The 27,742-nt window shown below is 34.9% G+C and overlaps 1 long non-coding RNA gene across 2 annotated transcripts; it reads right to left on the bottom strand.

Annotated features, from left to right (window-relative positions):
• Positions 1–494: 494 nt before the first annotated feature.
• LOC112993725 (uncharacterized) lies at positions 495–27,742 on the bottom strand. Of its 2 annotated transcripts, XR_003261775.2 has the most exons (3): positions 27,631–27,742; positions 5,214–5,383; positions 495–4,323 (listed from the first exon to the last, which is right to left on the bottom strand). It is a non-coding gene; the product is annotated as an uncharacterized LOC112993725 (long non-coding RNA). The 2 variants fall into 2 exon arrangements; XR_010387188.1 differs by having other exon boundaries at positions 495–5,383.

The following is a 27,742-nucleotide window of genomic DNA, read 5'->3' as shown; positions in this document are numbered from 1 at the left end:
TGAGCTGATGGACCTTCACTAATACTTTGTATTTTTCAGCTATAACAAGCAATAAAATATTAGGTCATAGAAGTTGCCCAGCTGGCATATTCTTGTATTATCAAGACTAACTTGCTGCCATAAATAGGGTCAAAAATGGTCGGTAGCAGCAGTCTCAGATCACCATAAAACATTTACAGCAGCTGCTGTTAGGAACTGAAGTTGCTGTGCATGCTTTCATATTACTTCTAAAAAGACTACTTCTCAAATATCTGAAATGCCAATGCTGCTGGCAAATAAATTCCTCTCAGGTAAAAATAAAATAAAATAAAAGTTTTATTGTCATTATTGTTAGGAACTTTGGTGCAACTATAAAGACAATCTTCAGAAAAAGGACCCTTATTTTAGAAAGGTGACAGTAAATTAATGTTTCAAGACAGCTCCATGATCTTGCTTGGTGACTTTTAGAAGAATATGCATCAAGTTCTCAAAAAAACAAGAACTTTAGTCAGTGGGAGTATGTCAATAGATTTTTATTCAGAAAAGGTTTTACAGAAAGGATTATATAGGCATTATTTTGTTTTTCAAAATAATGACAATGTTAGCATTTTCTCAGTTACTGTTTCTGAATATTTTTTTTCTTTTTCCCTTTCCAGTCAATAACATTTTGATCAATTTATATAACCAAGGAGTTATCCTGATTTAGAGAAGACTTATCAAAGAAGACTTTTGTATATTACAAAAAACAGTGACTATAATCATAATTTGTCCTAACAGAGCATTTTTCAAGTCTACAAGGTCGTAGAAGATCATGGATGCCACTAGCTGGCACAGCTACAGAGAAATATGCAACAGCTTATCTCGTTGCATTAGGCATTCTGGACAAAATTCTATCTGGCATATGGTCCCAGCAATTCCCAGCTGGTGTATGGTCCATTGCACAGTCTACAGCAGTCCCTGGTGGGTTAGCACTGGGCAGCAAATCAAGGAGCTGCTTCTGGCTTTCCAACAGGCACGCAGCCCTGCTGAAACTCAGCTCATCAAAAGCTGTAGGAATAAAGCTAGAGAAGTTGAGTGGTAATGAGGAAGAAAAAATAGTTGTGTGAAAAGGCACAGAAAAATTCATGCTATCTAGCTGGGAGATTGACCTGTCCTTTACATTCAGAAAAGTCAGTCAATTCTTACGTAAGTATTAAGGGTAGCAGTGAAGAGTTGTAGAGTGCCTTACTTAGTGACATAAGCACTAACCTCGTTTTTTACCAGAGCTTTCTCATTTAAGACCTCAGCAAAGTGGATGAATTGCTGGGGGAGAGGAGGGAAGCACACAAACAGCTGCACTGATTGGGTAAAAATTATATTCTACCTGCATAACTAAAACTGACAGCATTATTCTGATTAAATGACAACTAAATATTGTATTTAAATTAAACACTGGAATGAAGAGGCATAAAAACCCTGGGAGAAAAATCCTTTTTGCTGAAGCTCACAGTAAAGCCTTAAGCATATAAAGGGGAGACCTGCACAGAGGAAAGCTGATACATGCCATGTAATCACATTTGCGTATTAACTGAAGATCTGGCCCTCTGTTGCCAAAGTCTGCTCACAGGTGTGAATGTTTCGATGGAGGATTCAGAGAGAATCGAACACAATTGGTTAGTTGCTCTTAAAAGCAAGTGTAGACAGACGTATTGTATTGTTTCCTACTCCACCATATTGATTTCTATGTTCATGCACTTCATGGGTAGCTATACTTTGTGGGTTTTTTTAGAGTTATAGATTATCTGTATTATATGGAAGATTTAAAGGATCTCCTTCATAATTTTGTGAACTATCTTTTGTGGACAAAGTGGAAGAAATAAAATCCCAAATGTAGAATTGCAAATAGTTACGTTAATATAGTTCATGTCTCTTTCACTTTGAAAGAAAATGTATCTCTCTGTGACTAGATGCATGCATTGGGATTCATACTTCATTTCTACATGGCTTTGTGTGATGGCAATACAACTCTTGCATTTCAGTTTTATCAGAAAAGTATAACTGAAGCCTTTTGCCTAACGGAATTCCCTCTTTATAGTTTTCTAAAAAAGTAATAGTCAAAAGGGGAAAAAGAAGTTCTTTGTGTCTGCTTCCATTTACAAATGTATGTCACTGAGGTATAAGCATTTATTCCTGTCCCACTGAAATAAGTGCCTTTTTTCTTATCATAATTTGGAATAGAAGATATCTAGTTGTCAATAGATTTTTATATAAAAAACACTATCACATTTTTAAAATCTGAGAATTGATTTTCTGGAAAGCAAATACAAAAGATAATAATATGACAAACTTCATAATTGGCAAACTTTATAATGAGAAAAACTTTATGACTGCACTAATTATTCATTAGTATTTACTGCATCTGTTACTATTACCTAAATTAATACTATATAATAATATTAGCTAAAGGAATTGTCAGATTGCATAAGACATAAAATCAAATTTTACATTACAAGCAGAAATATTTATTGCCAGAATTATGGATATGGAACACTGCATATAACTAGATGTGACATTCTACATGAAAAATATTTCAAATGAAGACAAAATATGAACAAAATAAATTCTGCAAAAAAGTGTCAACAACATTGTTTGAAGGATCTGAAAAGTTAATCTGGCTTCTCTTTTGGTAAGGGTTTTTTGTTTTTTTTGTTTTTTGGGTTTTTTTTACTAGCTACTTCAGATTTCAGCTTAGAAAAGGGAAGAACATTTTTCTTGTTTTCAGAATGGTTAGAGTAGCAAAGGTAAAAACTAGAGATACTCTGTTTGAAAGATTCTCCAACAGAAAATGGGTTGCTGACTGTTGATTATTTTGTTTTTACTTTTTTTAAGTCAAGCAGGCCACATCCCTTTTAATACATGCTGTTGTTCATAGATTAGTATCTGCAGTTCTGTCCTTTGCCTCCCTGAAGTACAGTGTCCATTGCCCTCACCCTGCCAAACTGTCTCCCCACTTCGGTTCATCCATCCACAGGCAAGGAATATTTTTCTTCTATTCAAAAATACAAAACAAATTCTGCCTTAGCAAATGAAAAAGTAGTGTTTTGCAAGCTTTCTCCAAAGGATGGAGCAAATATCCCTTATGATTTTAAAACCAGCATGTGGTTGATTAGCCCATCACATTTAAACATATGGAAGGAAAGTAGAAAACCAAAGATTATCCCTGCTCTGGCCTCACAAACAGTTGAGTAAGACAGAACTGCACCAGGAAAGCAGGCTTACTCACGTCCCTATGAGGGGATGTTAATATCAAATATTTCAAGAGCTTTGTTTTTGTTGTTTTTTCCCCTCTATCCAAGCAAATGTATATGTGATTTTACATATTTACAAAGGCTTGCAAAGGTCGTTGGGCTCTTTTTTGCTGTTTTTCCCTGAAGTAAACCCAGGTTTAACTTAATTACACACAAAATCTCTGCAATCTTCATTTCATTGTCAAATATTACTGCTTGTAGCATAGTAAAGTTGCTGTAGAAATGTAAACTTGTGAAATCCGATGGCACGTGAAGGCTCCACAAGCAATCTGGTACTAATTTTCTGCCTCCACAGGGAAAAAAAAAAAGTACTCCTCCTCTCCTTATATTATCAGCCATTTCAAATGCCTTGCTCTGTCTGAAAACAGCTACTTCTGTCATACGCTGTGGCCTTACAGGAGCCTGCAGCTGGAGGCGCTGAGTCGTGGGGCTGGTGAGTGGGTTGGGTCTGCAGGCTCCATCATTCGTGCCAGGGCTGCACGCACCCCGTGCTGTGGCCGGGGAAGCTGGGCTTCTTCAGGGAGGCCCTCGGATCGCTTTCATTGTCTTCATTCCTGGAAAAATGGAACTTAATTTGGGAAATAAAATCCAAGATGCTCTGAAGTCATTAGAGTTATGTTCTTGATTTCAGGGTAGCTATGATTAAGAGAGGAGAGCCCAGTCTATCCACCATTTACTTAACAGTAGAATGATATAGTAACTTTCTTGCGTAAGTGCTGAAATGGTACTGAGCTGGTGCATCTATCTGACCAGAAAATGCACCATAATAAAGTAAGAAATTAGAACTGTGCTGAAAGAGACCCAATTTGCTAACCAGAGTAGCCAGCTGGGACAACATGGAAATGCATTTCTCCTTATAGACAAGTGAAGCAGCCTTTTACTGTTTCAAAACAATGTACATCACAGGCGAAATTGTGTAATTTAGTCAAAATAAATTCTCTGGACAGTCATATGTGCTTACTTCTTTCTGATTGTATTTTAGGCTATACTTGAGATTCAGTTGGTATTCACTTCATATAGTAAGAAAATGGTCAGTTGGGTGTTTATTCTGGCTTAACTGTGGAGAAAAATGAGATAAAGAGTTATTCTCTTTATTTAAGAAACTTCACCAAAGTGTAATAAGAATAAATTCTCATCCTGAATAGCTCCAATGTGACTATTAGTATCAAAAATATCTGTCATCAGGAGGCACTGAAGCATTATTGGGGTCAACTAATTTTATAATATCAATATTTTACTCCTTATTTGAAATATTTTAGGCCGCTGTGCCACATGTAAATACTGAATGATGAAGAAGCAATCATTATTTGGACAGGAAATTAATATCACATTATTATTTAGTAGATTAGAAGACTTTATATAACTTGCAATTTATTTTTTGCTGAGTTTCTTATGGTACTGACTTGTGCAGCTGCAGTAAGCAATTCATTTTCTTCTTAGCCCAGGCCAACATGCAGTTTTTAGGGGTTTTGTTTATGTTGACAGGTCTTGAAAAGCAATTGCTTTGTCTTGGATTTTTTGCATTGCGTTTAGAACCTGAACACTCCCTGAAAGTAGCTTCACTGTGGATGTATGTCACAGATTGCATTTCTAACCATTCACATTATCACTGGATAAAATGATACTTTTCCATATCTGAGGACTAGTTTGTAACTCTTTGCAGTATATTTAGACTTTTGATCATATAGTTTATTTTCTGGCAGTTTAGCTATGTCTGCCTATCTTTTCCAAGATGTTCATTTAATCCCTTTTCTCTGAGTCTGGTGCTTTTATAGAGAGTGAATCTCTTAAATCCAACTGCTGGTTTTTGACAGTTTCAAATTGCTTGTCAGAAGAAACTATTTTATTCCTAGGTTGTATCTCTGTCAAGTTGCATTTTATAAGATGGTTCTGTCTTTCCATGATCGTGTTCAAAATAGTTAGGTTTTTAGATAAAAAAGTACTCACTTCTGTACTCCAGAGGTAATCATTTGCTTTCAATTAAACACTTGGTCTTTACGTAGAGTTCCGAAGAGATCCAGTGGCTTAAAACGAGGCATAATTATCAGAATTTTTACTTATTAATTGTTGCACATTTAGAACAGCAGCAGATTAGAATCTTGTATTTCCATTTGTACCTTTAAAAAAAAAATACAACTAACACTACTATCCTTCACGTGTTTTCTGATGCAATTCAGAAATATGGATCATACGCAAGTAAAGAGATTTAGTGCAACTTAATTATCCATCTAAGTAAATAATACGGACTGATATTTTCCATCTTATATATCTTAATTTTGTGTTGTAGGTGATTTATTGGTATATAGGAAAATGATCTGACATTTCGGGAACTGCTGCTTAACTTTAATCTCATTGAAATAAACTGAAATTTCAGTGTAAATAATAGTCAGGGGTATAAAGGACATTTAATAATCAGGGCACTTTTGCACACTAATCTCTTTCTACATTGCAAAATCAAACTTCAAGTCCTAAATTAGTAAATTTCGACCAAAATAAAGCAAAGCAACTGTAATACAACATGCTTGCTGCTTGCTTATATAAACATTAGCAATCAATAATTCTTCTTCAAATAGAGGCAAAAGCTAAGTATACTAACACTTTACAAGTAGTCTAAGTTTGTACACCAAAAGGTAAATAATTCCTCTTTTTTTTTTCCCCCATTATATTTCACGGCAACAAAGGTAGATGGCTGGAAAATCATTAGCATCCCTCAAAAATGATGGCCCCTCTAAACCAAATAGGTGAGAAGTAATTAAAATAAACTACTAATTTCAGATCAATGGTCTTATTATTTTAGTTTCCATTTCTGTTCATGATTCAGCTATGTTTTGGCCACATGTTGTCTGTATGCTATCTGCAACGTAATATCTGTTCGTTGTCTGGGCAGTGGACAGTTATTAAGCATCGACTTAATGAATAAAAAATAACCACAAATTAATAAGCTGCATTTTTGCCCCAAAATATCCCCCTTGCATACAAATTTTATTTAATGTATATAAAGAATAATTTCTCTCAGTGTTTATATAAACAAAGAATTGTATTTCTAGTTAAGCGGTCAGATTGCAGCCAAATAGGGCAGTCCAAGAGGCAACAAATATTTGCAAATACATGCTTTGTATTCTTTCGCCGTTTAAAGTCCTAGGCAAATTACTAAATGCTGTTTTCATGCTTATCAATGATTTTTTTTTTTTGCATAAGATATTATACTCTGATCATTTACAGTAATAATTTCTATAAGACATCTTATGTTAGATAAGAAATGATAGTTTCCAGTGAAGGTACTTTTCAAAGGTTCTATATATTGACAAAATTTCTTAATGACATGTAAAGTACCTTTACACTCTCCTAACAAAAGTGGTGTGCTGATTCTAGTGTACTGTTCTAGGATAAGACAAAACGGTTTAAAGGCTATGCTAAATCACTCTTCATATCAGTGGTCCCTTCTTCATTTGGTTGTGATCAGTTTTCTCAGGCTGGTTCATCTATCTCCCTGACAGAAACCAGGAAAGGGGGAAAGAAGCCCACAGAAAATTATTCCCTAATCTTAAACTTTCTTTTCCTTCATATATTAGCTGGCACTCCAACTTAGTCTAGAAAAGCCCAGCTGGCTCTTCAGGCATGTAAAGGGAGTTACATGATAGAGACTGACCACATTTAAACCCTAATCCTTATTAAGGAATAAGGTCTCTTAGTGCTCTGAGCATGAGCTGAAGGTGAAGCAGAGCTACTAAGGATAGGAAAGACATGTTCTTTATTCGTGAGTTTATCCTGAAATTCTACACATTCTGATCTGTAGAATCAAATATTGAAATTTTATTTGTTTATATTTCTCCAGATGGATTATCAATCTTTTTTCATTCTTAGGTAGTATGGCATAGAGTAGTTCCTGTACTATTGCTATTCCTCAGCTATTCTGTGATTCTGTGATTACATAATATACAGTACTGCTGAAAATAACCTTTTGCATGGGATGTATGTAACAAATTATTGTATATGTGTGGTTTTTTTTCCCCAGATCTAATACTCAGTGCCCCTTTCCTAACTTGTAAAGAGCAAAACAAGTATGTCTATGCAGCTGCAACTATACTGCTTAAAAAAAAAAAAAAAAAAAAAAAAAAAGACTCAGGGATTGGTGCCTAACTTTGGTGGTTAGTGGTGTGGACTGGTTCATGTTACATATAGAAAAGCATAAGAACTGTACTGGCTTTCAGAACATTTCATCTAATTTAGTTTGTTGTCCCTTCCAAGCTCAACAATTCTGTGATTCTGTATACATATATATTTTAAAAAAATAATAAATAATGATTACCTGATTTCCCTCACTTCCTTTGTCTTTGAAGATTTTTTATGCAGTAGTGCTCTCTTTTTAGTATTTATCATTTTCAGTAACAATTTCACTTTTGCAAAATGCTTTTTTTATAATCTGTCCCCAAAAAACATTTTTATAGAGAAATTTCCCTTAAACAAAACAGTTTGTCTCTGGAGACTGATCAGCTGGTCAATCAAAATCATTTATCCAAGTAGATATCTTTAATTTCACTGGTGCTCTTTCTGAACTTGAAACCTGTTCATCTTTAGCTGAAAGAACAAACTTTTACCTGGTGTCATCAAACTTTTCGGCATCTCCTTGTATGATCTCTAGAAAGGGTCAATATATTAAATTTAGAATCTTCACATATTTGAGGTTTATTCTTCCTAGTTTTTAAGTTAAAAGTTTACTAGTAAAGTAAGAATTTGTAATTTCACCTAAACTATTTATTCAATATGTGACATCAGACTGCCAAAATTTCACCTTTCATATTCCAGCATTCCTTTCTTCTACTTGGTACTGTCATAGTACTAAAGGAAGTGTTTGAGAAATTTCCACTGCTGTTTTGCGTAATGGTTATTTTCTTGAAGTGCTGAAGGCCGAGTTCACAATAACATGTAAGTAGTTGACAGCCAGCGCCTTTTATCGTCTCAAGCATTTGTATGAGTTGTTCATTTGCAGTGAAATGCGGTGGGAACCCACCAGGATTTAAAATAGCAGTTGTTTCTTTTTCAGTTATTTTTCAGCTGAGTCAATTCCTCAATCCATTTCACCACGTAGCCATTCAAATGCATGTGCCAGATTGGGCTGTACAGGCATCTAATAGCTTATAATGGTTTTAACTGATGCTTTAACTGTGATGTTTCTCTCAGAGCTCTAAACCTATTGTGTATTATTTGCAGAGACAGATGCAAATAAAATCTACAGGAGCTGTGGTTTGAATGTATACAATAAATATACACAGTTCTAGGCAGCATAAAAAATTTAGCCTCCAATTTAGTGCATATGTTGACCCTCACCTAAGCATGTCTCATTCTGTAAAGTTTAGAGGTGGAGAAAGAACTTCAGGAAATAGCTTTTTGAATATTTCTAAAGCAGCCAGACACAATAGAGAAAAGTATCATAGAGAACTCGCAAGGAAACTTATGATTCTATCTTATAGCATGACTTTAGCAGTTTGCAATATATGAGGCATTGAGCCATGCACTGAACAGTAACAAGATGAAATGTTGCATAGTAGATCATTCTGAATGAAAAGAGAGTCCTACAGGAAAAACTGCCTAAGCCTGTATCGTAATGTATAACCATAAGAGGGACAAAATGCAAGGTTACTCAAGCAGCTTTACTGCTGGTCCTGTGACACTTTTTGTTTTTGTGTACAATAAATTGTTTCCAAGGGTAGTACTAAGCAGTCATGATCTACCATATGTATTTTGACACCTCTCATTGCAATAACTGTGGGATACCTTCAGCATAGCTCTACATTGACTTCAGCAGAAGATACGGCTGATCAGGCCACACTTTACTGAAAATGCAAAACACAACAAAATCAAATCTCCATGGCAAATTAATGCCCTGTGAAACCCATAACAATGTAACTAATGATTATGAAAGGATGATTATAATTTAAATCACATTAACAATGTGTAATCTCTACAGTTTAAAAAGTAATTACAGCTTTAAGGTTGTAACTCAGTTGAACAGCTGTTGATATATTATTAAAATCGGACCTATTTACAAAATGTCTAAATGTAAATTACTAGGGGGTGTTGCTGTTGGTAGTGGTGAGTTTTTTAGTGTGAAGATGAAAGATAAGTAACAGAAACCTACACAAGGAGTATGGTGGAGGTTGAAACTGTTACAGTTGCTGTGTTTCTTTTTTGTGAATAATATCTTGCTTTCTAACTGATGTGAAAAAATAGCCAGTAGATTACAGGAAAAAAGGTTTCAGATATGTCTTTCCTTTCTGGGAAAGTCTGTGTGAACTCAGCATGGTTCAAATATTTGTGTATATTCCTGTATGTATCTCAGTAATCACTGAGCTAGAAGACAAATGAAAATATACACAGTTGGCTATTGTTGCTTCCAGGCTTTTGAAAGCACATAGAAGGATTAGGGAGAAACATTATGATCATTTTTTTTCTGTAAGTAGTCAGTTACTCAAATATTTCCCAGAACAAGACTTATAAATGTAAAATTTTAAGACTAATTGTAGACCAGTAAGAAAATATTTTGGGAGGTTTAAGCCCTATTCTGTGTTCAAATTAAATTCATGTTTAAAGGAACTTTGTTTAAGAGAGGATTCACTGTAAATACCATTGTCCAAAGCTACAAGGGCTAAGAAGTTTTAAAACTATATTTACTTGTTCTTTAAACAATTTTCACCCTCAAACACCAAATGTGCTTAAAGTTTTTGTTATTTAATTATCCCTTTAATTATAAGTTAATTGTAAACCATCTGATTATTGTAAGTGTGTAATCAATGAGATGACTCTTGTGACACAACTGATGTTCTTCTTGACTAAAATGGTTTTGATATGTTATAGAAAGTTAATTTTATAGAAATTAGTTATTAATGTTCAGAAGATAAAAATCCCTTCTTCCTTTAAACATGGAGTTTGTTTTTTTCAATGAGGAGAAGGGACTAAGAGGAAACAGATTTGAGAACTAACAGGCTGAGAACTAACTAAGGAAATACAACTATATAACTATGTGGTAAGGCTTTAAACATTTTATTTTATTTTATTTTATTTTATTTTATTTTATTTTATTTTATTTTATTTTATTTTATTTTATTTTATTTTATTTTATTTTAATTTTTTTAACTTAGTGGCTTCTTTCCTCAATTTCAAATTCCAATTTTTTAAGTGTTTCTTGCTGTGAGACTAACTATATTTTTGCTTCAGTTAATGAACTTCCTTTTAATAAAAACAATCTGATTTGGGATCTACTTAGTGTTGACTGGTGGCTCGCCATTGCTGAGAAAGCTGTGCTTTCAGGAAAAAGAGAAGGTGATAACTTAGCATGAAAATAGTTCTTTTTTTGAAAATAAGATAATATGAAAGAATTTTTGTAGGCAAAGGAAAAACAAAAATAAGAGAAATTCAAACATGTTACATTTGTCAATCAATCATCTCAGTCTCAGAGGTATTTATATGACTAAAAAGAATTTGCTCTTTTGAAATTATCTCATACAGTAATTCTGTTTATAAAATGATAAAATTTAATATCAAAATTAGACATCTCACTGTGTAGATTGACTTTCATAGTACAATAAAAGACTCGATCCAGAAGCCATTTACTGCAGATACTAAGTTGGCACTTTTTGCAATTTTTTAATATTAATCTAGAAATACAGACCCAATGAAATATCTCTCACTTCCATTAGTTGAAGTGAAAGAAAGCTGCTCAGTACCTTGCAAGACAATGAAGTAAAAAGTTCTTTTCAAGAAGAGTAGAACAGGGTGTTCATTCTAAAAAAAAATAAACTTAAAAAAAATCATTAATCATTAAATATATGATTGCACTTTTAACAACTCAGTCAAAATAGCTTTTACCTCCCTTTGGCCTGGTGTACTTCATGAAATTTTGTTTCTTTTTTTCTAGTCTTAAAACAGAATATTGATGAGATTAGAATCTCTTGGGCTTTGAATAAACAAACAGAGTTTATTGTCCTAAAGTTATGATTATTCACTGTTCTACCTTGTCAAAAACCTTTACACTGCAGAGTGATTCAACAAATATATATATATTCTTTTGATGATATGAAACTCTGAGGGAAAACTACAAAAGCATAATTTTGATCCTATTTCAGTTTGCCGGTTTGCGTTTTATTCAATAGTATTTGTAGTGTAACTTATCTTTAACCATTAAAGATCTTTATTTTACTATTTTTGAAGAGAAGAAAGAAAAAAAAATATGTATTTAAAATGATTTTAACTTTAAAACATTTATAAAACTAATCTGTCTTGTGCCCATTTGACAACTCTGGAAATAAACTGCAATTACTAAAAATGATGATAAATTTGGAAAATCTCTGTCAGAGTATGAAATCTTAGATTGTTTTTTAATGTCAGCATCAATGTAGAGTTTTTGCATGGCAAATCCATCAAACAAAATTAAATACTATCATTAGTATAATGGACATAATAGGAATTAATATTCAGACTGATTTATTATTTTTTGGAAGAAATTTCATAGCATATCTAGTTATTTGCCATTTTTGTGTTGTGTTCATGTTTGTGCACTACTATTCAGACAGAACAGTGATCTGCTGTGTATCGACTATCCTGGTATTATCTTTAAGGAACTGCGTTACTTGACCTTTTTCTTACCAGTTTGTGGTTTTTTTCCCATGAATACTCTGGAGGCTTGGAAAATGTTATTCTTGAAGAAAATAATTATCCAGACAGTTGACTTTAAAGCTTGATCTATTGAGTCTTTCTGGGTTGTTTTGTAAAATGCAGATTTGCTTGATGAAAAAGCTGAACCATTTTCACAGAATCACAGAATAGTTGGGGTTTTAGGGGACCTCTGGAGATCATCTGGTCAACCCTCTCGCTCAACCACTCTGGGCAACCTGCTCCAGTGTTTAACCACCCTCACAATAAATAAGTTTTTTCTTATGTTCAAGTGGAATTTCCCGTGTTTCAGTTTGTGCCCATTGCCTCTTGTGCTCTCACAGGGTACCACTGAGAAGATCCTGGCTTTGTCTTCTTTACCACCACCACCCTCATCTCATGCCTACAAACACTGATAAGATCCCTCCAAGCCCTCTCTTCTCCAGGCTGAACAGTCCCAGCTCTCTCGGCCTCTCCTCATGTGTCAGATGCTCCAAACTGTTAATCATCTTTGTGGCCTTTTGCTGGATTTGCTCCAGCATGTGGAAATCTCTCCTGCACTGGGGAGCCCAGAACTGGACCCAGCACTCCAGATGTGGCCTCACCAGGGCTGCGTAGAGGGGAAGGATCACCTGCTGGCAATACCCTGCCTAATGCAGCCCAGGATAATGTTGGCCCTCTTTGCTGGAAGAGCACCCTGCTGGCTCACGCTCAACTTTTCATCCCCTGGGGCCCCCAGATCCTTCTCTGCAAAGCTGCTTTCCACCAGGTGAGTCCCTAGTGTGTGCTGGTGCATGGGGTTACTTGTCTACAGGTGCAGGAGTTGGCACTTCCCTTTGTTGAACTTCATGAGCTTTCTGCTGCCCATTTCTCCAGCCTGTCGAGGTTCCTCTGAAAGGCAGCACAGCCCTCTGGACAGTCTTCTATCATCTGTGAAATTGCTGAGGGTGAATTTGGTCCCATTACTCAGGTCATTAATGAAGATGTTGAACATTCTTATGCACATACTTTATTTTTTGTCAGGTAAATGATTTAAAAATCTCACAGAATAATTCCTATATATAAATGAAATGAGAACAGATTGCCATATTCCCTGGCATGGCTCTCCTGCAGCTGTTTGCCTACCAGATTTTGAAAGGCAGTAGTGTCCTATCATTTTGGTCTCAGATACTGTCACTGAGCCCCCAGGCTGACCAGTGTCATAGCATAAGCAAAATTACCTACTTTTTTGCTTTCTCACTGGCTCTGTTTGGACTGCTCCAAGACAAAAGCTTGGTTGGAGAAATAGTTTACTTTAGGGTCTCATTTGAAAAAGTAGAAGGGAAAAGGCTGAACTGCATTTGGATCCCTTTGCACTATATAGTTCTGGAGATTCTGTAACAGCTCCCCCCACCTCGACATCCTACATCTCTGTACACCACTGAAGGCAAAACACACTGATATGCAGCACATAGTATAGGCTTCATGCCCTAGAATATGTTCTAGTTGGGAGCACCAGAAAAAAAAAAAAAAGGTAAATAAAAACACATACCTTATTTCATACAGTTTGAACTGGGGGGGAAAGAAAAAAGAAGGAAAAACATAATGACAGGAATTTAATCTTAGGGTTTTAGAATCTTATAGGACCCATGGAGTCCAGGAAAAATCCAGGCCCAAGAATTATGTAGTATGGGTGCCCTCAGTCTGCCCTAGAGGCGGTTTTCTCTAATGAGGGTAAGATAAACAGGGAAGACAGACAAAGGCTAGTTTATGACACTAGCCCTCAAAGTCAAGGATCACCCTTAGTCATCTTTCATTTAACGACATAGACATTTTCACAAGAGCCCTTCCTTCCAGTGAGTTATACTGTTGTTTTGTATTTGTGCTACTTGATAGGAGGAAAAAAATGTTTGGCATTTACAGTAAACTAGTGTTTCTGTGTAGGGAAGAATAGCGCAGAGTGGTGGGATGAAAGTTTAGCAAGTCTGAGCTAATCAGCAGTGCTGTCTTTAGTACATAATACTTTTCCTTTACTTTCTCCCTCTACAGAGATAGTTGACACTTTGCAGTTCACAGATAAAAGGATAAAAGATGCTCTGCCAATAAAGAGGAAGATAGGGATCACTGTATAGAAGCGGGTGGCATCCAGTTTGTTAAGATTTCATGGGCAATTATCTCATACTTGAAAGTCTTTGGAGAAACAATTATCATCAGGACTGGAAGAGCTGTTATTCAGGTACTTCTACAAGGGATATACTCCTGGTAAATAAACAAAAAATAATTCATGGCTTGAAGTGAATGAGCTTTCAAGCTGTTGTAAGACCATGTGAGGTGTCGCAGAAGGAAGGAAGCATTTCTTATGAATAATTCAGGAATTACTGGATCGCGGGACACAATTTATGGACATGGCATCAAGCAAAGTCTCTGATAGCTGCATTTTCCATTTTTTTTTTCAGAAATTGCAAGTGGGAGATTCTCGACCATAAGATCCATACAGGAAGTCTTAAATGCTTCTGAAGAATCCTACCTATCTGCCTATCACATTATCAGTCAGCTTGTTTAGCATTTTAGCAGGATTCTACAAATGCCTCTGTGTGAGTGCTTCTCTGTTCTGCCACAGTTGCAATATGCCACACTTCCCCAGGGAGTGCAGGTACACAGGGTACATTTACTTCACTGCATTTTTATCTCGCCTGACTTTAGCAGCTTTACAGTGATATCCCCCCCGAAGCATTTCTTTCATTTCCTTGTTACTGAGCCTTACTGAAACTGTAACAGGTGCATCTCATAAGGCCACTCCACTTGAGGAATGATGATACAGAAATTCAAAATAGACTGTTAGATTTACAGAGGGGAAAATAAATGCTAATTATTTTCTGAAGGTATCTTTCCAGTTGTGACCAAAAAAACCCACATTCTGCCTGGATGGAAAGCCTGCTGATAGACACCTCTAGCCCTTCTGCCAGTAGGGGGTATTTGAGATGACAGAAATCCTTTCCTTGCTGATTTGAGAATACCAGCATCTTCCAAGAAGCACTGGGACAGCTCAGTGGATACAAATAGTCAAACATAATTCCAAACTTCTTTGTTACAGCTGAGTGGAGAAAGAGGAAGTGAATACTTCAAAAGACTGAAGAATTTCCTGGAATTACTTTTGGCTGTAGCCAGCAATGTCATTTTACTTGCAGAGTGGCAGGGAGGCTGTGCTTCCAAAGTAAAAAAGCTAAGACATTCCTACGATGTGAAGACTCCCCCATATAAAGTGTTTGGGCAAGCTTCTCAAAATAGTGTGCAAGGATTATTTGTGAATGTATTTGCAAATAGGATGTTGCATGTTATTTATCAGTAATACTTTGTCAGCTCTCTGGGGGCTGGTTCACATTGCAGTATGGAAGCTACAGATAAGCCTCTGCACCTTTTCTGCTGCAAATATCCTTGGATATTCATTACCAAATGGAAACATCCTAAAAAGTGATATAGATGCTGTGAACAATTTTTTGAAAGTGCCAAAAAATCACAACTGTGTTTTTTCAGATTTAGAGAGACTTTTTGTTGATACTTTTATTTAATTATTTATTTTTAAAGCAGAATTCTCAATAGCATAATGGCTTGTCTAAGGATTTTCAGCCGAACAGCATTAAATGTGCATATTTTATTATAGTTTTTCATATTTCTATTGTTGATTCAGCCTTGTAATTCATTCACACAGTATTCATTAAATTACTGAAATATGGGAAAAATAGTCACTATATCGCTTAGAAATTAAATGAAATGTGACTTACTTTAAAGGTATTAAGATTGTAGATGGAATAGGTACTTGTAGTAGTTACTGTAAATTTATGCTGAAATGTCTTTTTTTTTAATTTAATACTTTGCTATGCCAAGCATCATTCAGTAAATATTTTCCATCTAAAACTAATGAAGTGGATATTAAAAATTAATAAAACATTTACATCACATCACATATATTTATTAAGGTTTTATAAATGCAATATTGAAGTGGTCATGGTTGCAGAAACTGCCAAAATTAATCATTAAAAGTGTTAGTTAATGATGGACTGAGATGTAGGATCTGACTAGTATCATTCACATCTCTGTCAATCTTATTCTATTTTTAGGTATATTTGCTTTTGTATTAAGTATCTTACATTCATATACAATAAACAGTGTCCTCGAACTACCAAGAGTTAAGACTGGAAGGAGACTGAAACTCCATAAAACCTTTTGGCAAAAATACGGGTGTTATTATGAAGAAGAAAGCAGTATACAGAAGTAGACTGATATTTTTTTTCTACATCTCTGAGAAGACCACAAATAACAGATTTTGAAACTGAAAATGAAATCATCTGAACAGAAATACTAAAACAGAGCATGTTCTTGTATGCTTGATGAACCAAAGAGCTGAACTTCATGTGTGTCCAGTTGAGTGTATATCCATTTCTTAAGAGTGCAATCAGCTTCTTATTTGGAGAGTGCTAATAACCACTTTTTCTATTACCATTATCATTGTATTTGAAAAATATAAATCATCCTCTCATCCCCACAGTCATTCCCTGCATCCTGTAATTAACTTTTGGGTAGTAAGCCAGCTTTAGAAACATATATTATCAGGAAACTTCAGGGATACAGCATATGTAGAGTGAGGCATTTAATGTTTTCTTCCAAGGATAGCTATTTGGAGAGGGACAATGCCATCTGCAGCAACAAGGAAGTATAAATAATACAGTCCTGCTTGTTGCCGCGTTTCTGCTAACACTTTGGTTCATGGAAATTAGAAGGTTTCTACTATCAGAATGAGATGTGAAGCTTTCTTCAAAAGGAGGGTAACCAAACAAGCAGGATTAAGATTGAGTTTGATAACTTGGTGAATTGCAGTTCAGTTCACTTGTTTGCCTACAGCGAAGATCTACACTCAATGACCCAAGATATCCCAAGTTATTAAAAATATCCTCTTGCATCTAAATTAATTTAAAAAAAAGAAAGAAAAAAGAAAAAAAGCTCTATTTCTTAAGGTCAAAAACCTAATGAAAAAAAATTATTGATTCATTTTTACACAACCAACTGCTTAGTATCATACAATCATGTAGGATCATTTGAGATGCCCTATGAATCCACACATTTGACGTCTATGTGTGAGCAACAGAACTGATCCTAGAATTACTCTCTTGAATGTAGGGACGGGATTCAGTTATATACAAGTAGATGCCCCATATCACTTCAAACATATCTGAGTATCCTGCTTAGCCTGCAGATGCCACGCTTGCTGCAGAGGGCTTTGGCAGTATTATGCATGCCAGACATATGTATCTGTCTTGAATACCCCAAGACAACTCATACGGCACTAGAATGTTAGACACTTACATGCAAACAATGAAGTTTTGGCCAACCTAGTTCTGAACAGAATCCCACCCCTAAAATTTGGAGGGTGGGCTGTATCCATGTAATAAAAGATCTATCATAAAGGCTTATAATAATTTGTGATTATGGTGGCCAAAGAAGGGATAAAACCATAGCTCTAGCCTTTCTCTGGGACTACTACTTCTAAGCCTCGTGCCAGGTAAATCTTTATTGGTTAACACCTCCGGATCAGTAAAAGGACCAACTTGAACTTATAAGGCTTTAGCAATTTGAAAAAAAAATCTTCGACAACATGAAAGTCTCAGCATCCTATTCTTCAAAACAAACTCAAAGTTCAGTCTTGTATAGCTTTGGAAGGTATAATTTCTAGAAATGGCTTTTCCCAGAAATTCTGGAAACATTGTGCTTTAAGAAAACACTGCAAAGATTGACAAGCATGGAATAACACAAAATTTCAGGCAAATTCATATCTTTGAATATTAATCATGTAAAGAAGAACTGGAAATGTTACCATACTAGGCTGTGAATTTTTTTAGTGGCAAACAGAAATGGCTCAAAACCTGTTTTATTTCACAAGACGAATGTTACTATTGTTTTCTATTGATAAAATCATCTTGCTCCTTAATTAAATGACAAAAATCTTATCTCTGTAATATTACAAAGAAAAAAAACCCAAAAACCCACATGGAGGGATTGATGTAGAGTGTAAAAATAAATGCAGTGCTGACAAAAGGAAAGTGGGATAGTAAGGTGGAGAATTTCTCATATCTGTCTGACTAGGCTGGTAACAGCTCTACAATAGACATTTTTTCTCATGAAGAAAAATATAATTTATAGTTTTGAAGATGTAAAAATAAAACAAAACAAAACTGGTTATCCGAGTGCCTCCTCATTGTGACAAAAAATATTCAGAGTCTGACATGGTTAATGTCATTGAAAGAAATTCTCAAAGTAAGGCTAGGTCACAAAATTATCTATTATTTAGTTATTTTCTTACAACAAAGTAACAGGGATAAAGATATCTCAGACCAACACAAGGACCTTAGTCATTTTGTTTCTGAGAATAACAAATCTATTTGCTGTATATACATTTTAAGTACGTTCCTGTGGGGAATGCTGAGGTTCTGATGAGAGCTTTTTTTGTTTAATCCATTTATTATTTCAAACTTCTTGAAAATTCTGCTGACATTTCCTTTCCATAATGTAACAAATGAATATGGAATAAATTAAGTATGTCAATCAAATATTTACTGGAATTAACTGGAATGAAAGACACCAGCTCTATTTCATATTGCTTTCTGAAAACAATGTGCCCAAAAGTTAAGCTTTGCATATAACAATTCATATCCCCTGACATTTATTTTTCAAATAAAAACCAAGGAAATAATCTTTTTTTTTCCTTGAAATAATTAGTGACAAATTAACAGAAATTATGCTGAGAAGCTATGGCTTGTGGTAATTATTAAAGAAAGATTAAAATTCCTATCACTGCCTGTTCATCTTTAGGGAGAAGGTCTGATATGCATCTAAGTTAAAGAATTAAGATTCCTGAAGGATTTCCACAGTGAAAGGGAAAGCAGAAAAAGGATATTTCTTAGTTTGTTTCATTCAGAACAATAGAAATTACTCTAAAAACAACTAATACAACTTGTTTGTATACATGTATTTTTATAAAGGCTGTGGAAAATGCTATAGGCTGAGTCTGAATGAGTTGTTCAAAATGAGGAACAATATAATAAAAGCCTGGCTTCTCTAAAGAAAGAGTAAGCTTCTTAGCTATTAGAGGAGTTCCGGAGAAAATAAGAAAGCAAGAGACAAATGGAGTAAAAAATCAGGGCATGTATTCTTTCTCAGAGCATAAGGAGTGAGAAACTCCTTAGTAGAGCTGAAATTCAAAGTTCATAAATCCCACTTTTTGCTTGAACCTATGAAGCCTTACTTACAGTTAGTTTATATACTTCATGTATATATATATATCTATATGTATGTATACACACACTATGTTATTTAATATATTTATATATTTATATTTTATAAATATATTTGATATATTTATATAAATATTATATATTTGTATATGTATGTATCTAAATTACATTCTCTGTGCATATGTGTGTGTGTGTGTATATATACATTATGCATATCTCATATTTTAGATTGGAGATTTTTAAGCTACTTAGAAACCAGGATTCTATTCAAAGAAATCAGCAAGTAATTGCTTTCTTATTTCTGTGAAATATTTGTATGTCCTACTGTGCTTGTGATGCAGAACTGTCCCATAGATACTTTCTCAAAATATAATTTCTGCCTATGTATTGCTCAAAAATGTTGGTTGTTTGTTCATTATGTTCATTAGTTCATTAGTTATCATATTATTAATCCTCAAATCCATAGTGTATGACCTCTGATATCTATTTTTATTCATAAAAAAGAGATGAGAAATCATATTTTTCATTCTAATTGTAACAAGGTAATGTGGACTTTTTTTGTATATATACTTCCCCAACTAGCTACAAGATTCTCACTCTCAGTGAGTTTTCTTGTAAAGAAGATGTCAGAGTAATTTGAAGCTTATTTCCTACAACTATGTCGAATGCTTTCTAAGTATTAAACTGTGATATACTTCTGCTGCTAGAATAGCAATGCAAAGCCTTTAGGATAGCATTAAGCTTATCTAACTTTCAAAGTCTACAATGAATTGAACAGAAATATGTAAGTGGCTGTTTCCTTCTTTTGATGATAAATGGAACATAGAGGTGGGATTCGTATCCCTAAACATGGGCATCTAGTCTCATTTTAAGTGCTGCATTTTAAGGATCTCCCACATAACCTTCAGCAAATACAAACACTTAAGTGCAAATAGTAAAAATGACAGCATCATAGTGAAGGTTAGTAACTAAACTCTGCAGGTGTGAAAATGACCAACAGCCAGAACACCTGAAACACTTGTTTTCACAAGATTTACAATGGAATTCAACATATCATCTGGTCTTTCTGTTCATCATTCTTTGCCTTAAGTTCCTTTTCCTGCACAAGGGCTTGCCATTTCTACACAAAGGAGTCTATGTCTTAGTATTCCATTGTGTTTATGTACACCTAAAGACTCAGAATTATTTACTGGGACTCAGCAGATTTGTCTTCACAGTGAAACAGGAAAAACAATTGGACATTTTTGTGAAAATATACTTTGGAATATAGTTTTCATCATATTCTGTAAGCAGATCTGATGCATATTAATTAAAGTAAATATTTTCAAATTCAGATTCTCAAATTCACGCACCCAAAGACAAGATCTTCAAGAATGGGTGTTGATTCTACCATCATATACTTGATTACATAAATACACCTGAATTTCATGAAGAGCTGAACATCTACCCCTCTCATCTGAGTTCTTGCTTTTGAAAACATAAGCTGCAGATATGTAGTCAGGCATTTTAGTGAATAGATGATGATGTTTCAGTCAGGAGATATGACTGTAACATGAAAAAGCACACAACAGACAGCATAAATCTATGTACAAGGCACCCTATACTGGCTGCCTTGCACAGTCTTTGCAGAAATTCGTGTACCATATCTCTGTGTCTTCTATCAATGTTCAACATTATTAGATTAAGGCTTTCATTCTGTTTTGTGCTGCAAGAGGCAATTCCCCAAATCAGTCAACTTTTATGGGTCACTTTTTGTCTTTTCCCCATTTTTTCTTGATATCATCTACTTAAGTTTTGAAGAGACTAGAGAATAATTGCATGGCATTATGTAGGTGATTTAGATAGTATACCATTACTAAGATATATCATTAAAATATTTTCTTTGAATGTTTGGTTTCTCTACACTCACTATTTCCATGTTGAGATTGGTATGAAGATAAGTGGTGAATAAGGGTGCAATTCTAAGGTTTTAACATAGGTGCCTACTGATATTTGGGATATTCTAGTACATCTGAGATATCTGCAAGATGTTGACAGGTATGGCATAGGACCTAATGGAGACACATGAACTTCCAGATTGACAGCTGAAGGTTGGGGAGAATAACCACTGCAATCTCAAGCAGCACTAGATAACCAGCTTTAGGCAGCAGAATCAAAGTCTAAATCTGGAGCAAAATAAAATTTAGTTTATGAATCTCCAAAAAAAAAGATCTAGTTCAAATCCCTTAATTCACATTTAGCTCCAACATAGGTAATATTTACAAACACATTCTTCAGACGACCAGTAGAACCACTAATAGTGGGAGTCAGATGCCTAGCATATTAAATAGGAGGCAATTAGAAGCCAGGTGTGATAATCTAGAGTATTTAAACTGTCATTAATCATCCGTGCTTAGAAAACTGAATTTCAAACAATTCTGCATTTTTCAAAGTCAGACTGCTTATATAATAGTTTCATCATTCAGAAGCTTAAAGTTCAATTCAGTTGCCTAAAAATAGGTACCTGCAATGCTCTAGGGCTAGCATTATGGCTAGCCTCCAGTCAGTGCTCGAGGAGGGCTCAGATGTCCAAAGATTTTGTGTTGCATCTGACAGCCCCCTGTACTTTTCTCAGGCATTCTCTATATTTTCAAATTACATTAGATTTCTATATTTAGGCAATTGAATCAAGACCCTAGTTTTGGGTTTTCTTTGTATTTTTGAAGCCCTAATTTTAGATATCAATCTAGAAAAAAAGAAAGGCTTTGGTATTTTACTGGTATCACCAGTAAATTTTGCTCAGTGATGGAATTCAGCTTTTCCCAAATAAGACATCCAAATAATGTTGCTCTCTCCAGGTTCCTAAGTCTCTCCAGGTAATATAGAAGAATTTTGATTCATGACTCCTAAATGACTTCTACATTACAGATGTCCCAATAAAGGCATATAAATCATAGTTTAATTATCTAAAATTATGCTACTATAATATTCAGAGGAATTTCTGTTTGATAGGGACAGTTTCTTAACTAATATGCTATTTGCAGTTCTCAATTTTGGTTGGTCAATCCTGATTCTAACCCCATATCATAGTTAACATGTATTAGCTGACTGAATACCCACAACATACAAGAAGGAAATCGAGGTTTTTTTCTTTTATTTAATAGCATCTCTGTAGAACTATTTGTCCAGGAGATAAATTTTCCAAGCCTGAGTCATCCTGATGAGGTTCATCCCCCCCATCTCCAAGAACACTGCTTTAGCTGTAAATATTTAAGAATGAATAGTGTACAACTGCAAGGAATGGTGCTTCAACTTTCATGCTGCTTCTTGGGTATGAATGACAAAATGCACAAATTTCATTGATTCAGAGACATTAAACAAAAGAAAACATGACTCTATAGCCTAATGGTGCTGGCCCTCTCCTGGAAACACAGAAGTCCTCGGTTTTGGTCTCTCATTCTATAACTTTTTTTCATCTTTTATAGTCCAGTGCAAAAGATACAAACAGCCTTTGGAACAAAGGCCAGAATTCCCTTGTTCTTAGCCAAGTGAATTATGTTACCTTCCACTTCATGAAGTTCACATTTTTGGCTGATTAGTAGCCTAATTTGAATGCAGGAGATTAAAAGCACTCTACTCCAAATTACTTTGTGTTCTTCCCAGGACTATTTTGCACTTATATTAAGCAGGCAATATATAGTGTTGCAGGAAGCAGTCTTTGCAGGACTATTTATGCACTCATGCTAAACAGTGGATATATAACAATCTAGAAAGCCTAGAAAGCAGTTTCCCATTTCATTAGTCTGGAGTCACACTCATACTTGTTTACTGTTTATCTAGCCCTGCAACCATAGCAGTCATGGCTGCGTATGGGGGGGGGGGGGGGGGGGAAGGAAGTTAGATGTTATCCTTGTAAAACAATCAGTAGAAAAAATGGGAAGAATGATTGATGAAAGAAATACTTTACTTGGATCTCCTCCAATCACTCCAGGATTGGATCACTCACTCACTCCAGGATTAGGAGAATCTAGATCTCCTACTTTCTACTTTGTTGGTGAATCCACAGACCATTATGCTATCCACATTTTTTTTTTGAATAGCAACAGCTATATTATTATATCTTTACCTTTAGAAGAGGTATTTTAATTTACCTCTGTATCTATATTAAGGGGAAGTTCTTATATTCCACAGGATGGCTGTTCAGGTAAGCCTCTCTATTCACTGTTTTTTATTTGCTAGTTCTTTGGTAATTCTCCATTCTGACTGTGGAATTTCTTGATCGTTTTTCAGAGATGCTCAGATCTCTGCTTTGACTATCTAAGGAGCCACAGTCCCTAATTTGATGTGCTGCCTTGTTGTAACTAGATATTTACTTTGGACATACTGAATATATTAGGTGTCTGTGTTGAATATATAATCTGGATCCCATTGCATAGATGCACAATTTCTGATACCAGCTGAAGCCAGTTTAAACAGGGCTGCTACGGTTCGGTCTCCTTCCTTCTGTTCCAGTTGGATGGTCCTGTCTTCTCCATCAATAATCTGATTAAATGAGAATAGCTATACATGTATCGGTGTAAATGTTATATATTTACACTTATGAAATTTTATTTATGTGTATATATATATATTTACAAAATATAAATATCAAAACATTTTTTTTCTGGACAAGTACAAGCATTGTACAAAGCCCGAGAGAAGAGACAGAGAATGTATCTAGAAGTGTGCTCCAAGGGAAGAAGGGAGGAAGGAAAGAACAACAACGAGCCAATCATGGACTAGTTTTGTTGCTCCTACTCTTGTTCCCACTTGAAGAATTTTACTGTATCTGAGAGAAAAATTTGATCTCAGAAATATCCTTCCCCAGCAACCCTTCCTCAGTATCACAGCTGCTAGAGTGCGATTCCTAGAGACCTAAGAGACTCCTAGAGGCTTAAATCAGCCTTTTCAATCCCGGAACTGGGAACATAATTACCCTGCTTTAATCTCTACTGCTTCTCTTTTGCATTTATTTATTTACTTATTAGTTAATTTACAGTCATTTTCTTCATTCCTACTGAGGCTGCTAGTATGTAACAGCTGGTGAAATTTGGATCTAACTCCATATTCTTGCATTTTTATCAGCTAGAGTAGTAGATCTAATGATTCATTAATCAGTCATACGCATCTAGAACAAGAAGTCTAGGATCTCGTTTGAACCATCATATTGTTTCCTTCTGTAAACTGTTCATCTACTAGGAAGTGGAAAGTGTAGGAATTTATATTATATTAAGACACTGTCTGTACACCCAAGTTTCTTGTGATTTGATTTCAGTATTCTTATATAGCATATAAATTCAAATCCCTATCCATATTGGTGTTTTTCTTTGTTTGTTTTTCTGCTTCCCTTAATCATACTGGACTTAACAAAGAAAGATTACCTCATGAAAGAACGATTACCTCATGGCCATTTTGCTTTTTACTTTGCTTTTTCATTGTACATAAATCAGCACTTAATGAAAGAAACATAATTCTTGAGCTGAAACAATATACTCTCAATATTGGCTTATTGCATAACTATTTTTAAAACTGCAAAAAAAATAGCAAACAAGAGCTACTGTAGATTTTTCTTCCACACTATTTTGCTGCAGTCATTACCACTGAATTTGTTTAAGAAGCAGCCCCATTTTGTCTTTTATTCTTAAAACTCTGGCAAATAATAATAAATAAATACTAAAATGAAAATTGTGTTCTCTGAACATTCCATACAGAGTAATCAAGCACATGATATATCATCATTATGACCATGTGTTTAAGAATAAGCTTAACATTCTTCTTCTCATACCAAATGAAAATATGGAAGCAAACAATAATGAATAATTTCTGTAAGGAAAAATAGATTAGTAGTTACCTTTAAACAATCTTGAAATTATTCTTGAATTTAAGAAATGGTATAAATTTATTTTCTGAATTGGACCACATTTTTAAGGGAAATTTTAAAAAATGTCGTTATACGATATAGTCACTAATATGAAACTTCAAATTATAATGAGGATCACTTCATTAACACAACTGTCATAAGCTAAAGCTCTAAGTTACATTTAACTAGTCCTGCAGAGTATTTGCAACCAAACAATAAAGTAAGGAGGCAGAAGCATGTTTCAGAAATAAGATGTACTTTTCATCTATTAACTTGAAGTTAATTTACGTCTCTAAAATTATCGATAACTGTCCCAATTTCTGAGGAATCTGAATAATCTGAATCTTTCTACTGTGTTTCTGGAGTGTTCTAAAAATACTTCTTGACCAGCCTACTAAAATGAGTACTTACTTAGTGGGAATAAATTACCTAACATATGCCTCTGGTAAAATTTCAGACCATACAGGGTATCAAAAATATCTGCATAGCACTAGCTGAGAACATACATAGAGACATATAGCCTCTAAACGGCATACAGAAGGTCAGCCCAGTAAGCTCAGATATTTTGAATGGCATTAGATGCTTATGTTTAGGCAGCAGACTCTCAATCTTGGTGGCCATTTTAGGGTGAGCTGAATAGCTCTCTGGATTGCCTGCTGGTACTTACTAGGTACACACCTATTATTCCCAGGGAATCATGTAGATATACTTCAGTGTTTTTTCTGTGAACAGACTCCCACTCTTGGGCTCTCTAGTTGCCTAAACATAAGTATATAGCACCATCTGAGATGCCTTCAGATACTCCACTGGGGCTCCAGCTACTACTGAAGCAGTGTACATTCTCCCATAGGTCCCATCTCATATCTCTCATGTCCAGCAGGATTTCTTAGACACCTTAAATCACAGAAGATATCTATGCTAAGGTGACTGAATTGTTCCCTTAGTTTCTACCTAAATCTCATTAACACCATGGTGCAGAACTGTTTCCGTTTTTTTGTTGTTGTTGTAAAACCTTAGTGACAAACAGGTATGCAGTTACTGATTTGAGGCACATTCAAAACTTTTGACAATTGAGACATTTGTGAGTCACAGTTCTGGGCTTTGCTGCACTTCCCCAGACAGACAATTTTCATAGCAAGGTTGTGGGTGTTTTCCTAAAAGCTTTTGGGTTTCAATTTGTTACTGAATTGTCAAAATTCCATGTAAGAAAAAAGAAAAAATATTTCCAGAAAACTTTACTCTGGTATTCTTCCCAAGTTCATACATTCTGATTCTGACCTAACACTTCATATATAGGTAGTCCTATTTTCTTCATGGACTCAGAGCAAAACATCTGGTCACAAACATTTGTCTTTCACAAATGCTTAAAAGAAATGTTCACAATAAAAACTGTATTTTCCAAAATGATCAGTCTTAAGTCAGTGAACTAAGTTCTAAAGAAAATTGTTAAGGTACCAATGTTAAAACATAGCAATTTGCCTTCTCGGTATGAATATTTCCCAAAATCTCAAAGTTTATCCTTCCTAAAGACAAACAAGCCAGTGCTACTAGTTACTGAAAATACGTTATACTCTAGAACAATGTACACTGACACAGACAAATGACTTATCCTGCTGTAAAGAAAGCCAGCCATCTGACAAATAGCCATTGTTCAAGCACATCAGAACAAACATTCAGAAATGTTAAGTATGTTTGAATGATGTTCTATGAAATTATACAAAATGGGCTATTGTGCCTTAAAGTATGTGGCTCAGCAACTGAGCTGAGCTTACTAAAATGTTGCATTCTGCTTCCGCACTGAACAAAAGACGAAAGGTCTGTGTGACCTTTTCAGGACTGTATGTCAGACTTTCAAATCAACAAGCCATTGCATTCCATCTGGAGAAATCTTTATAAATTATAAATTAACAGATGTGGCCTTCTAGATTTTATCAGAGTTTTTTTTTTTTTTAATACACAAAATCTTAACACAATTTAAAACAGTAAATAATGAACTGTTTAGTGTCAATAACATTTTAGAATACATATAAACACATTCAAATGTAATTATCAGGTAAAATGAAAAAGAAAAAAAGAAATACTGTAACACAATGAGGATTGAAAGATGTCAGCACAAACATAGGTAAAAAGTACTACAACTTAACCAAAGCATTTGAGAATTCTTTGATATGTGAAAGGCACCCTTCAAATACTACTGCAGAATGAAAAATAAAGGAAGAGTTTGAAGGAACTCATTAGAAAGGAAGAGGAAATGGTGATCAATCTTATTTTAACCAAAAATAAAAAGGATTAGCAAAGAATGCATGCCTACAGTAAAGTAACACACAATAGTATGAGTTAGGAGAGGAATGCTTGATAATGATACCTGTGAAGTGGCTAAAACGAGGGGAAAAAAAAAACAAAAAGCAGAACTATTTGAATCCTTTTTGCTACAACTGAAAGATAAATGCAGAAGAAACTTACAGCTGGACCCACCCAGAAAGCAATACAGGTTCTCAAAGTGTATAAATGTGGAATGTGGCTGTTTACAAAACTGTGTTCCTGGAAAAGAAAAGATTCAAATGCTACTTACTTCTTCAGGCAATTGCTTCCAGCTAGTTCCAATTTTTGACCTTGAGATTTCACCTCGCGTGGCTGGAGTTCCATTTCTGTTTACATCCAGAATTTCAGAATGCTGAGTGCTG

Source organism: Dromaius novaehollandiae, chromosome 1 (genome assembly GCF_036370855.1).
Source record: "Dromaius novaehollandiae isolate bDroNov1 chromosome 1, bDroNov1.hap1, whole genome shotgun sequence".
Lineage (NCBI taxonomy): Eukaryota > Metazoa > Chordata > Aves > Casuariiformes > Dromaiidae > Dromaius > Dromaius novaehollandiae.
This window is presented reverse-complemented; position numbering and strand designations above follow the sequence as displayed.